This window comes from Stenella coeruleoalba (assembly GCF_951394435.1).
Source record: "Stenella coeruleoalba genome assembly, contig: scaffold_51, whole genome shotgun sequence".
NCBI classification, from domain to species: domain Eukaryota; kingdom Metazoa; phylum Chordata; class Mammalia; order Artiodactyla; family Delphinidae; genus Stenella; species Stenella coeruleoalba.
In genome coordinates this window covers 1,672,218-1,687,485 of record NW_027646377.1, presented here as the reverse complement: position 1 = coordinate 1,687,485, position 15,268 = coordinate 1,672,218, and the positions used below count along the sequence as shown (strand labels likewise).

General features: G+C 43.8%; 1 long non-coding RNA gene across 1 annotated transcript in view; it reads right to left on the bottom strand.

The window, feature by feature from the left end:
• The window catches only part of LOC307181144, a 902,340-nt gene that overhangs the window by 255,234 nt on the left and 631,838 nt on the right, over window positions 1–15,268 (bottom strand). The gene's annotated exons all lie outside the window — the stretch shown is intronic.

Sequence of the window (15,268 nt, the reverse complement as noted above, 5' to 3'; positions counted from 1 at the left end):
TTTGGGACGCCTCTGTTTACAAGAACCTCGTTTACAGTACAAGTTCAACATCGCAGAAAGTGAAAAATGGATAAAGAAGTTGTGGTATTTACTTACAAAGCAATATCACTCAGCAATGAAATCTATGTCATCAGGCCCTTAGCATCACAATGAGTGGATTCAGGTATGATGATTCTAACTGAAATAAGTCACACAGAAAAAGAAACATCATAAGATATCAGTAATACACGGAATGTAAACTTGGCTACACAGGAACTGAATTACACAACAGAACAGGGTCTCAAATTTAGAAAACCAACTTATGCTTGCTTAAGGGTAAAGGTGAGTTGGGGTGCTGCATAAAACCAGAGATTGAAATGAGCACAGATAAAGTTCCTTAAGTCAAATATGGAATAGACAAGAGCTACTCCTTGCTCAACGAAATGGACTCAACACCGCATATTAAACGCCTAAGAATGTACCTGACTAGTAAGTATCGTAAAACCTATGGATTGCTATGTCTCCAAAAGAGAATCAAGCATGTGTACAGGGGCATAAACGCAGCAGTGATAGGATTGGAGAGGTTCGGTGAGCAAATGAAGACCCTTTGAAGTCATATTGCATGGTACCCATTACACGGGTCTCAACTCTCCAGGTTTAAGGTATTCTTCCTTCAGCTAAAATATGCATGTGGAACCCAAGTATGATCAACCATGTGAACGGGAGACGTGTTCAAATATGTCTCAGTTTTCCTCCCCTGGTACTCGGGTGCAATATTCCAGACGCTTTACTAACACTCTCCCAACTTGGAGAGTCAGCGCCTTTAACCTCCTGTTTGGCCCAGTTTGCAATTTCTGCGGAAGATGAACAGGAATAGCGAGAACCAATGAGAGGCTAGCTGGAGGTGTCTGGACGGGCAAATTTAACTCTCATTTCCCACCAGGAAGAGGAAATAACCAAAGGCTCAGAGTGCCGTACCGGAACCAGATTAGGGCCTGAGCCATCCTGCGATGTTGCGGCCAGCTCAAAAGAAAGCGAGTTGAAGAAAGGAGCTCAGGGGCACTGTAATTCACAAACCTGCAGAGTTATAAATGACAGCTATCGTCCAAAAATAGACTGAAGTAAGGCTGCCAAGAGGACTTGAAAGCGGGGCAGAATTGCAGGAAACCGATTTCAGGAGGTAGACTGGAATTGCATTGAAAGCATAGGAAAAGAGGCAGAACGTCCACAATGATGCACTTGGCCAAAAAGGGCGTATGCGTTTTTTCCTGAATATATTCAGGAAAAAACGCATACGCCCTTTTTGGCCAACCAAGCAAGCTTGCAAAGGAAATCTGCACTACAATGAAGTCTCACTTGCCCCTGGTCAAAAGGGCCATCTGAAAAAAGTGTAAAATCCAGAAAGGCAGGACAGGCCATGGAGAACTGGGAGCCTTGTTATGCTGATGGGCGGGATGTAAATTGCCAACGACCACTCGGGAGAAGTGTATGGTGTTTCCTGAAACATCTAAAAAACAAAGCAACAGAACCTAGGGCACTTCCACTTATGGTCCTATAGCTTAGGGAAATTAAAATCAAAAAGACACAGCCACCCCAAAGTTTGGAACGGCTCTGTTTACAAGAACCTCGTTTACAGTACAAGTTCAACATCGCAGAAAGTGAAAAATGGATAAAGAAGTTGTGGTATTTACTTACAAAGCAATATCACTCAGCAATGAAATCTGTGTCATCAGGCCCATAGCATCACAATGAGTGGATTCAGGTATGATGATTCTAACTGAAATAAGTCACACAGAAAAAGAAACATCATAAGATATCACTAATACACGGAATGTAAACTTGGCTACACAGGAACTGAATTCCAAAACAGAACAGGGTCTCAAATTTAGAAAACCAACTTATGCTTGCTTAAGGGTAAAGGTGAGTTGGGGTGCTGCATAAAACCAGAGATTGAAATGAGCACAGATAAAGTTCCTTAAGCCAAATATGGAATAGAAAACAGCTACTCCTTACTCAACGAAATGGACTCAACACCCCATATTCAACGTCTAAGAATGTACCTGACTAGTAAGTATCTTAAAACCTATGGATTGCTATGTCTCCAAAAGAGAATCAAGCGTGTGTACAGGGACATAAACGCAGCAGTGATAGGATTGGAGAGGTTCGGTGAGCAAATGAAGACCGTTTGAAGTCATATTGCATGCTACCCATTCCACGGATCTCAACTCTCCAGGTTTAAGGTATTCTTCCTTCAGCTAAAACATGCATGTGGAACCCAGAGTATGATCAACCGTGTGAACGGGAGACGTGTTCAAATATGTCACAGTTTTCCTCCCCTAGTACTCGGGTGCAACATTCCAGACGCTTTACTAACACTCTCCCCACTTGGAGAGTCAGCGCCTTTAACCTCCTGTTTGGCCCAGTTTGCAATTTCTGCGGAAGATGAACAGGAATAGCGAGAACCAATGAGAGACTAGCTGGAGGTGTCTGGACGGGCAAATTTAACTCTCATTTCCCACCAGGAAGAGGAATTAACCAAAGGCTCAGCGTGCCGTGCCGGAACCAGATTAGGGCCTGAAGCCATCCTGCGGTGTTGCGGCCAGCTCACAAGAAAGCGAGTTGAAGAAAGGAGCTCAGGGGCACTGTAATTCACAAACCTGCAGAGTTATAAATGACAGCTATCGTCCAAAAATAGACTGAAGTAAGTCTGCCAAGAGGACTTGAAAGCGGGGCAGAATGGCAGGAAACCGATTTCAGGAGGTAGACTGGAATTGCATTGAAAGCATAGGAAAAGAGGCAGAACGTCCACAATGATGCACTTGGCCAAAAAGGGCGTATGCGTTTTTTCCTGAATATATTCAGGAAAAAACGCATACGCCCTTTTTGGCCAACCAAGCAAGCTTGCAAAGGAAATCTGCACTACAATGAAGTCTCACTTCCCCCTGGTCAAAAGGGCCATCTGAAAAAAGTGTAAAATCCAGAAAGGCAGGACAGGCCACGGAGAACTGGGAGCCTTGTTATGCTGATGGGTGGGATGTAAATTGCCAACAGACACTCTGGAGAAGTGTATGGTGTTTCCTGAAACATCTAAAAAACAAAGCAACAGAGCCTAGGGCACTTCCACTTATGGTCCTATAGCTTAGGGAAATTAAAATCAAAAAGACACAGCCACCCCAAAGTTTGGGACGCCTCTGTTTACAAGAACCTCGTTTACCGTACAAGTTCAATATCACAGAAAGTGAAAAATGGATAAAGAACTTGTGGTACTTACGTACAATGCAGTATCACTCAGCAATGAAATCTATGTCATCAGGCCCGTAGCAGCATAATGAGTGGATTCAGGTACGATGATTCTAACTGAAATAAGTCACACAGAAAAAGAAACATCATAAGATATCACTAATACACGGAATGTAAACTTGGCTACACAGGAACTGAATTCCAAAACAGAACAGGGTCTCAAATTTAGAAAACCAACTTATGCTTGCTTAAGGGTAAAGGTGAGTTGGGGTGCTGCATAAAACCAGAGATTGAAATGAGCACAGATAAAGTTCCTTAAGCCAAATATGGAATAGAAAACAGCTACTCCTTACTCAACGAAATGGACTCAACACCCCATATTCAACGCCTAAGAATGTACCTGACTAGTAAGTATCTTAAAACCTATGGATTGCTATGTCTCCAAAAGAGAATCAAGCGTGTGTACAGGGACATAAACGCAGCAGTGATAGGATTGGAGAGGTTCGGTGAGCAAATGAAGACCGTTTGAAGTCATATTGCATGCTACCCATTCCACGGATCTCAACTCTCCAGGTTTAAGGTATTCTTCCTTCAGCTAAAACATGCATGTGGAAACCAGAGTATGATCAACCGTGTGAACGGGAGACGTGTTCAAATATGTCACAGTTTTCCTCCCCTGGTACTCGGGTGCAACATTCCAGACGCTTTACTAACACTCTCCCCACTTGGAGAGTCAGCGCCTTTAACCTCCTGTTTGGCCCAGTTTGCAATTTCTGCGGAAGATGAACAGGAATAGCGAGAACCAATGAGAGGCTAGCTGGAGGTGTCTGGACGGGCAAATTTAACTCTCATTTCCCACCAGGAAGAGGAAATAACCAAAGGCTCAGAGTGCCGTACCGGAACCAGATTAGGGCCTGAAGCCATCCTGCGGTGTTGCGGCCAGCTCAAAAGAAAGCGAGTTGAAGAAAGGAGCTCAGGGGCACTGTAATTCACAAACCTGCAGAGTTATAAATGACAGCTATCGTCCAAAAATAGACTGAAGTAAGGCTGCCAAGAGGACTTGAAAGCGGGGCAGAATTGCAGGAAACCGATTTCAGGAGGTAGACTGGAATTGCATTGAAAGCATAGGAAAAGAGGCAGAACGTCCACAATGATGCACTTGGCCAAAAAGGGCGTATGCGTTTTTTCCTGAATATATTCAGGAAAAAACGCATACGCCCTTTTTGGCCAACCAAGCAATCTTGCAAAGGAAATCTGCACTACAATGAAGTCTCACTTCCCCCTGGTCAAAAGGGCCATCTGAAAAAAGTGTAAAATCCAGAAAGGCAGGACAGGCCATGGAGAACTGGGAGCCTTGTTATGCTGATGGGCGGGATGTAAATTGCCAACAACCACTCAGGAGAAGTGTATGGTGTTTCCTGAAACATCTAAAAAACAAAGCAACAGAACCTAGGGCACTTCCACTTATGGTCCTATAGCTTAGGGAAATTAAAATCAAAAAGACACAGCCACCCCAAAGTTTGGAACGGCTCTGTTTACGAGAACCTCGTTTACAGTACAACTCCAACATCGCAGAAAGTGAAAAATGGATAAAGAAGTTGTGGTATTTACTTACAAAGCAATATCACTCAGCAATGAAATCTGTGTCATCAGGCCCTTAGCAGCACAATGAGTGGATTCAGGTATGATGATTCTAACTGAAATAAGTCACACAGAAAAAGAAACATCATAAGATATCAGTAATACACGGAATGTAAACTTGGCTACACAGGAACTGAATTACAGAACAGAACAGGGTCTCAAATTTAGAAAACTAACTTATGCTTGCTTAAGGGTAAAGGTGAGTTGGGGTGCTGCATAAAACCAGAGATTGAAATGAGCACAGATAAAGTTCCTTAAGTCAAATATGGAATAGACAAGAGCTACTCCTTGCTCAACGAAATGGACTCAACACCGCATATTAAACGCCTAAGTATGTACCTGACTAGTAAGTATCTTAAAACCTATGGATTGCTATGTCTCCGAAAGAGAATCAAGCATGTGTACAGGGGCATAAACGCAGCAGTGATAGGATTGGAGAGGTTCGGTGAGCAAATGAAGACCCTTTGAAGTCATATTGCATGGTACCCATTACACGGGTCTTAACTCTCCAGGTTAAGGTATTCTTCCTTCAGCTAAAACATGCATGTGGAACCCAAGTATGATCAACCATGTGAACGGGAGACGTGTTCAAATATGTCTCAGTTTTCCTCCCCTGGTACTCGGGTGCAACGTTCCAGACGCTTTACTAACACTCTCCCCACTTGGAGAGTCAGCGCCTTTAACCTCCTGTTTGGCCCAGTTTGCAATTTCTGCGGAAGATGAACAGGAATAGCGAGAACCAATGAGAGACCAGCTGGAGGTGTCTGGACGGGCAAATTTAACTCTCATTTCCCACCAGGAAGAGGAAATAACCAAAGGCTCAGCGTGCCGTGCCGGAACCAGATTAGGGCCTGAAGCCATCCTGCGGTGTTGCGGCCAGGTCACAAGAAAGCGAGTTGAAGAAAGGAGCTCAGGGGCACTGTAATTCACAAACCTGCAGAGTTATAAATGACAGCTATCGTCCAAAAATAGACTGAAGTAAGGCTGCCAAGAGGACTTGAAATCGGGGCAGAATTGCAGGAAACCGATTTCAGGAGGTAGACTGGAATTGCATTGAAAGCATAGGAAAAGAGGCAGAACGTCCACAATGATGCACTTGGCCAAAAAGGGCGTATGCGTTTTTTCCTGAATATATTCAGGAAAAAACGCATACGCCCTTTTTGGCCAACCAAGCAAGCTTGCAAAGGAAATCTGCACTACAATGAAGTCTCACTTCCCCCCGGTCAAAAGGGCCATCTGAAAAAAGTGTAAAATCCAGAAAGGCAGGACAGGCCATGGAGAACTGGGAGCCTTGTTATGCTGATGGGCGGGATGTAAATTGCCAACAGACACTCGGGAGAAGTGTATGGTGTTTCCTGAAACATCTAAAAAACAAAGCAACAGAGCCTAGGGCACTGCCACTTATGGTCCTATAGCTTAGGGAAATTAAAATCAAAAAGACACAGCCACCCCAAAGTTTGGAACGGCTCTGTTTACAAGAACCTCGTTTACAGTACAAGTTCAACATCGCAGAAAGTGAAAAATGGATAAAGAAGTTGTGCTATTTACTTACAAAGCAATATCACTCAGCAATGAAATCTATGTCATCAGGCCCTTAGCATCACAATGAGTGGATTCAGGTATGATGATTCTAACTGAAATAAGTCACACAGAAAAAGAAACATCATAAGATATCAGTAATACACGGAATGTAAACTTGGCTACACAGGAACTGAATTACAGAACAGAACAGGGTCTCAAATTTAGAAAACCAACTTATGCTTGCTTAAGGGTAAAGGTGAGTTGGGGTGCTGCATAAAACCAGAGATTGAAATGAGCACAGATAAAGTTCCTTAAGCCAAATATGGAATAGACAAGAGCTACTCCTTGCTCAACGAAATGGACTCAACACCCCATATTAAACGCCTAAGAATGTACCTGACTAGTAAGTATCTTAAAACCTATGGATTGCTATGTCTCCAAAAGAGAATCAAGCGTGTGTACAGGGGCATAAACGCAGCAGTGATAGGATTGGAGAGGTTCGGTGAGCAAATGAAGACCCTTTGAAGTCATATTGCATGGCACCCATTCCCCGGGTCTCAACTCTCCAGGTTTAAGGTATTCTTCATTCAGCTAAAACATGCATGTGGAACCCAGAGTATGATCAACCATGTGAACGGGAGACGTGTTCAAATATGTCTCAGTTTTCCTCCCCTGGTACTCGGGTGCAACATTCCAGACGCTTTACTAACACTCTCCCCACTTGGAGAGTCAGTCCCTTTAACCTCCTGTTTGGCCCAGTTTGCAATTTCTGCGGAAGATGAACAGGAATAGCGAGAACCAATGAGAGGTTAGCTGGAGGTGTCTGGACGGGCAAATTTAACTCTCATTTCCCATCAGGAAGAAGAATTAACCAAAGGCTCAGCGTGCCGTGCCGGAACCAGATTAGGGCCTGAAGCCATCTTGCGGTGTTGCGGCCAGGTCACAAGAAAGCGAGTTGAAGAAAGGAGCTCAGGGGCACTGTAATTCACAAACCTGCAGAGTTATAAATGACAGCTATCGTCCAAAAATAGACTGAAGTAAGGCTGCCAAGAGGACTTGAAAGCGGGGCAGAATTGCAGGAAACCGATTTCAGGAGGTAGACTGGAATTGCATTGAAAGCATAGGAAAAGAGGCAGAACGTCCACAATGATGCACTTGGCCAAAAAGGGCGTATGCGTTTTTTCCTGAATATATTCAGGAAAAAACGCATACGCCCTTTTTGGCCAACCAAGCAAGCTTGCAAAGGAAATCTGCACTACAATGAAGTCTCACTTCCCCCCGGTCAAAAGGGCCATCTGAAAAAAGTGTAAAATCCAGAAAGGCAGGACAGGCCATGGAGAACTGGGAGCCTTGTTATGCTGATGGGCGGGATGTAAATTGCCAACAACCACTCGGGAGAAGTGTATGGTGTTTCCTGAAACATCTAAAAAACAAAGCAACAGAACCTAGGGCACTTCCACTTATGGTCCTATAGCTTAGGGAAATTAAAATCAAAAAGACACAGCCACCCCAAAGTTTGGAACGGCTCTGTTTACAAGAACCTCGTTTACAGTACAAGTTCAACATCGCAGAAAGTGTAAAATGGATAAAGAAGTTGTGGTATTTACTTACAAAGCAATATCACTCAGCAATGAAATCTGTGTCATCAGGCCCTTAGCAGCACAATGAGTGGATTCAGGTATGATGATTCTAACTGAAGTAAGTCACACAGAAAAAGAAACATCATAAGATATCAGTAATACACGGAATGTAAACTTGGCTACACAGGAACTGAATTACAGAACAGAACAGGGTCTCAAATTTAGAAAACCAACTTATGCTTGCTTAAGGGTAAAGGTGAGTTGGGGTGCTGCATAAAAGCAGAGATTGAAATGAGCACAGATAAAGTTCCTTAAGTCAAATATGGAATAGACAAGAGCTACTCCTTGCTCAACGAAATGGACTCAACACCGCATATTAAACGCCTAAGAATGTACCTGACTAGTAAGTATCTTAAAACCTATAGATTGCTATGTCTCCGAAAGAGAATCAAGCATGTGTACAGGGGCATAAACGCAGCAGTGATAGGATTGTAGAGGTTCGGTGAGCAAATGAAGACCCTTTGAAGTCATATTGCCTGGTACCCATTACACGGGTCTTAACTCTCCAGGTTTAAGGTATTCTTCCTTCAGCTAAAACATGCATGTGGACCCCAAGTATGATCAACCATGTGAACGGGAGACGTGTTCAAATATGTCTCAGTTTTCCTCCCCTGGTACTCGGGTGCAACATTCCAGACGCTTTACTAACACTCTCCCCACTTGGAGAGTCAGCGCCTTTAACCTCCTGTTTGGCCCAGTTTGCAATTTCTGCGGAAGATGAACAGGAATAGCGAGAACGAATGAGAGACTAGCTGGAGGTGTCTGGACGGGCAAATTTAACTCTCATTTCCCACCAGGAAGAGGAAATAACCAAAGGCTCAGCGTGCCGTACTGGAACCAGATTAGGGCCTGAAGCCATCCTGCGGTGTTGCGGCCAGGTCACAAGAAAGCGAGTTGAAGAAAGGAGCTCAGGGGCACTGTAATTCACAAACCTGCAGAGTTATAAATGACAGCTATCGTCCAAAAATAGACTGAAGTAAGGCTTCCAAGAGGACTTGAATTCGGGGCAGAATTGCAGGAAACCGATTTCAGGAGGTAGACTGGAATTGCATTGAAACCATAGGAAAAGAGGCAGAACGTCCACAATGATGCACTTGGCCAAAAAGGGCATATGCGTTTTTTCCTGAATATATTCAGGAAAAAACGCATACGCCCTTTTTGGCCAACCAAGCAAGCTTGCAAAAGAAATCTGCACTACAATGAAGTCTCACTTCCCCCCGGTCAAAAGGGCCATCTGAAAAAAGTGTAAAATCCAGAAAGGCAGGACAGGCCATGGAGAACTGGGAGCCTTGTTATGCTGATGGGCGGGATGTAAATTGCCAACAGACACTCGGGAGAAGTGTATGGTGTTTCCTGAAACATCTAAAAAACAAAGCAACAGAGCCTAGGGCACTGCCACTTATGGTCCTATAGCTTAGGGAAATTAAAATCAAAAAGACACAGCCACCCCAAAGTTTGGGACGCCTCTGCTTACAAGAACCTCGTTTACAGTACAAGTTCAACATCGCAGAAAGTGAAAAATGGATAAAGAAGTTGTGGTATTTACTTACAAAGCAATATCACTCAGCAATGAAATCTGTGTCATCAGGCCCTTAGCAGCACAATGAGTGGATTCAGGTATGATGATTCTAACTGAAGTAAGTCACACAGAAAAAGAAACATCATAAGATATCAGTAATACACGGAATGTAAACTTGGCTACACAGGAACTGAATTACAGAACAGAACAGGGTCTCAAATTTAGAAAACCAACTTATGCTTGCTTAAGGGTAAAGGTGAGTTGGGGTGCTGCATAAAACCAGAGATTGAAATGAGCACAGATAAAGTTCCTTAAGTCAAATATGGAATAGACAAGAGCTACTCCTTGCTCAACGAAATGGACTCAACACCGCATATTAAACGCCTAAGAATGTACCTGACTAGTAAGTATCTTAAAACCTATGGATTGCTATGTCTCCAAAAGAGAATCAAGCATGTGTACAGGGGCATAAACGCAGCAGTGATAGGATTGGAGAGGTTCGGTGAGCAAATGAAGACCCTTTGAAGTCATATTGCATGGTACCCATTACACGGGTCTCAACTCTCCAGGTTTAAGGTATTCTTCCTTCAGCTAAAACATGCATGTGGAACCCAAGTATGATCAACCATGTGAACGGGAGACGTGTTCAAATATGTCTCAGTTTTCCTCCCCTGGTACTCGGGTGCAACATTCTAGACGCTTTACTAACACTCTCCCCACTTGGAGAGTCAGCGCCTTTAAACTCCTGTTTGGCCCAGTTTGCAATTTCTGCGGAAGATGAACAGGAATAGCGAGAACCAATGAGAGACTAGCTGGAGGTGTCTGGACGGGCAAATTTAACTCTCATTTCCCACCAGGAAGAGGAAATAACCAAAGGCTCAGCGTGCCGTACCGGAACCAGATTAGGGCCTGAAGCCGTCCTGCGGTGTTGCGGCCAGGTCACAAGAAAGCGAGTTGAAGAAAGGAGCTCAGGGGCACTGTAATTCACAAACCTGCAGAGTTATAAATGACAGCTATCGTCCAAAAATAGACTGAAGTAAGGCTGCCAAGAGGACTTGAAAGCGGGGCAGAATTGCAGGAAACCGATTTCAGGAGGTAGACTGGAATTGCATTGAAAGCATAGGAAAAGAGGCAGAACGTCCACAATGATGCACTTTGCCAAAAAGGGCGTATGCGTTTTATCCTGAATATATTCAGGAAAAAACGCATACGCCCTTTTTGGCCAACCAAGCAAGCTTGCAAAGGAAATCTGCACTACAATGAAGTCTCACTTCCCCCCGGTCAAAAGGGCCATCTGAAAAAAGTGTAAAATCCAGAAAGGCAGGACAGGCCATGGAGAACTGGGAGCCTTGTTATGCTGATGGGCGGGATGTAAATTGCCAACAACCACTCGGGAGAAGTGTATGGTGTTTCCTGAAACATCTAAAAAACAAAGCAACAGAACCTAGGGCACTTCCACTTATGGTCCTATAGCTTAGGGAAATTAAAATCAAAAAGACACAGCCACCCCAAAGTTTGGAACGGCTCTGTTTACAAGAACCTCGTTTACAGTACAAGTTCAACATCGCAGAAAGTGAAAAATGGATAAAGAAGTTGTGGTATTTACTTACAAAGCAATATCACTCAGCAATGAAATCTGTGTCATCAGGCCCTTAGCAGCACAATGAGTGGATTCAGGTATGATGATTCTAACTGAAATAAGTCACACAGAAAAAGAAACATCATAAGATATCAGTAATACACGGAATGGAAACTTGGCTACACAGGAACTGAATTACAGAACAGAACAGGGTCTCAAATTTAGAAAACCAACTTATGCTTGCTTAAGGGTAAAGGTGAGTTGGGGTGCTGCATAAAACCAGAGATTGAAATGAGCACAGATAAAGTTCCTTAAGTCAAATATGGAATAGACAAGAGCTACTCCTTGCTCAACGAAATGGACTCAACACCGCATATTAAACGCCTAAGAATGTACCTGACTAGTAAGTATCTTAAAACCTATGGATTGCTATGTCTCCAAAAGAGAATCAAGCATGTGTACAGGGGCATAAACGCAGCAGTGATAGGATTGGAGAGGTTCGGTGAGCAAATGAAGACCCTTTGAAGTCATATTGCATGGTACCCATTACACGGGTCTTAACTCTCCAGGTTTAAGGTATTCTTCCTTCAGCTAAAACATGCATGTGGAACCCAAGTATGATCAACCATGTGAACGGGAGACGTGTTCAAATATGTCTCAGTTTTCCTCCCCTGGTACTCAGGTGCAACATTCCAGACGCTTTACTAACACTCTCCCCACTTGGAGAGTCAGCGCCTTTAACCTCCTGTTTGGCCCAGTTTGCAATTTCTGCGGAAGATGAACAGGAATAGCGAGAACCAATGAGAGACTAGCTGGAGGTGTCTGGACGGGCAAATTTAACTCTCATTTCCCACCAGGAAGAGGAAATAACCAAAGGCTCAGCATGCCGTGCCGGAACCAGATTAGGGCCTGAAGCCATCCTGCGGTGTTGCGGCCAGGTCACAAGAAAGCGAGTTGAAGAAAGGAGCTCAGGGGCACTGTAATTCACAAACCTGCAGAGTTATAAATGACAGCTATCGTCCAAAAATAGACTGAAGTAAGGCTGCCAAGAGGACTTGAAAGCGGGGCAGAATTGCAGGAAACCGATTTCAGGAGGTAGACTGGAATTGCATTGAAAGCATAGGAAAAGAGGCAGAACGTCCACAATGATGCACTTGGCCAAAAAGGGCGTATGCGTTTTTTCCTGAATATATTCAGGAAAAAACGCATACGCCCTTTTTGGCCAACCAAGCAAGCTTGCAAAGGAAATCTGCACTACAATGAAGTCTCACTTCCCCCCGGTCAAAAGGGCCATCTGAAAAAAGTGTAAAATCCAGAAAGGCAGGACAGGCCATGGAGAACTGGGAGCCTTGTTATGCTGATGGGCGGGATGTAAATTGCCAACAACCACTCGGGAAAAGTGTATGGTGTTTCCTGAAACATCTAAAAAACAAAGCAACAGAGCCTAGGGCACTGCCACTTATGGTCCTATAGCTTAGGGAAATTAAAATCAAAAAGACACAGCCACCCCAAAGTTTGGGACGCCTCTGTTTACAAGAACCTCGTTTACAGTACAAGTTCAACATCGCAGAAAGTGAAAAATGGATAAAGAAGTTGTGGTATTTACTTACAAAGCAATATCACTCAGCAATGAAATCTATGTCATCAGGCCCTTAGCATCACAATGAGTGGATTCAGGTATGATGATTCTAACTGAAATAAGTCACACAGAAAAAGAAACATCATAAGATATCAGTAATACATGGAATGTAAACTTGGCTACACAGGAACTGAATTACAGAACAGAACAGGGTCTCAAATTTAGAAAACCAACTTATGCTTGCTTAAGGGTAAAGGTGAGTTGGGGTGCTGCATAAAACCAGAGATTGAAATGAGCACAGATAAAGTTCCTTAAGTCAAATATGGAATAGACAAGAGCTACTCCTTGCTCAACGAAATGGACTCAACACCGCATATTAAACGCCTAAGAATGTACCTGACTAGTAAGTATCGTAAAACCTATGGATTGCTATGTCTCCAAAAGAGAATCAAGCATGTGTACAGGGGCATAAACGCAGCAGTGATAGGATTGGAGAGGTTCGGTGAGCAAATGAAGACCCTTTGAAGTCATATTGCATGGTACCCATTACACGGGTCTCAACTCTCCAGGTTTAAGGTATTCTTCCTTCAGCTAAAACATGCATGTGGAACCCAAGTATGATCAACCATGTGAACGGGAGACGTGTTCAAATATGTCTCAGTTTTCCTCCCCTGGTACTCGGGTGCAACATTCCAGACGCTTTACTAACACTCTCCCCTCTTGGAGAGTCAGCGCCTTTAACCTCCTGTTTGGCCCAGTTTGCAATTTCTGCGGAAGATGAACAGGAATAGCGAGAACCAATGAGAGGCTAGCTGGAGGTGTCTGGACGGGCAAATTTAACTCTCATTTCCCACCAGGAAGAGGAAATAACCAAAGGCTCAGCGTGCCGTACCGGAACCAGATTAGGGCCTGAAGCCATCCTGCGGTGTTGCGGCCAGCTCAAAAGAAAGCGAGTTGAAGAAAGGAGCTCAGGGGCACTGTAATTCACAAACCTGCAGAGTTATAAATGACAGCTATCGTCCAAAAATAGACTGAAGTAAGGCTGCCAAGAGGACTTGAAAGCGGGGCAGAATTGCAGGAAACCGATTTCAGGAGGTAGACTGGAATTGCATTGAAAGCATAGGAAAAGAGGCAGAACGTCCACAATGATGCACTTGGCCAAAAAGGGCGTATGCGTTTTTTCCTGAATATATTCAGGAAAAAACGCATACGCCCTTTTTGGCCAACCAAGCAAGCTTGCAAAGGAAATCTGCACTACAATGAAGTCTCACTTCCCCCCGGTCAAAAGGGCCATCTGAAAAAAGTGTAAAATCCAGAAAGGCAGGACAGGCCATGGAGAACTGGGAGCCTTGTTATGCTGATGGGCGGGATGTAAATTGCCAACAACCACTCGGGAGAAGTGTATGGTGTTTCCTGAAACATCTAAAAAACAAAGCAACAGAACCTAGGGCACTTCCACTTATGGTCCTATAGCTTAGGGAAATTAAAATCAAAAGGACACAACCACCCCAAAGTTTGGAACGGCTCTGTTTACAAGAACCTCGTTTACAGTACAAGGTCAACATCGCAGAAAGTGAAAAATGGATAAAGAAGTTGTGGTATTTACTTACAAAGCAATATCACTCAGCAATGAAATCTGTGTCATCAGGCCCTTAGCAGCACATTGAGTGGATTCAGGTATGATGATTCTAACTGAAGTAAGTCACACAGAAAAAGAAAAATCATAAGATATCAGTAATACACGGAATGTAAACTTGGCTACACAGGAACTGAATTACAGAACAGAACAGGGTCTCAAATTTAGAAAACCAACTTATGCTTGCTTAAGGGGAAAGGTGAGTTGGGGTGCTGCATAAAACCAGAGATTGAAATGAGCACAGATAAAGTTCCTTAAGTCAAATATGGAATAGACAAGAGCTACTCCTTGCTCAACGAAATGGACTCAACACCCCATATTAAACGCCTAAGAATGTACCTGACTAGTAAGTATCTTAAAACCTATAGATTGCTATGTCTCCGAAAGAGAATCAAGCATGTGTACAGGGGCATAAACGCAGCAGTGATAGGATTGTAGAGGTTCGGTGAGCAAATGAAGACCCTTTGAAGTCATATTGCCTGGTACCCATTACACGGGTCTTAACTCTCCAGGTTTAAGGTATTCTTCCTTCAGCTAAAACATGCATGTGGACCCCAAGTATGATCAACCATGTGAACGGGAGACGTGTTCAAATATGTCTCAGTTTTCCTCCCCTGGTACTCGGGTGCAACATTCCAGACGCTTTACTAACAGTCTCCCCACTTGGAGAGTCAGCGCCTTTAACCTCCTGTTTGGCCCAGTTTGCAATTTCTGCGGAAGATGAACAGGAATAGCGAGAACGAATGAGAGACTAGCTGGAGGTGTCTGGACGGGCAAATTTAACTCTCATTTCCCACCAGGAAGAGGAAATAACCAAAGGCTCAGCGTGCCGTACTGGAACCAGATTAGGGCCTGAAGCCATCCTGCGGTGTTGCGGCCAGGTCACAAGAAAGCGAGTTGAAGAAAGGAGCTCAGGGGCACTGTAATTCACAAA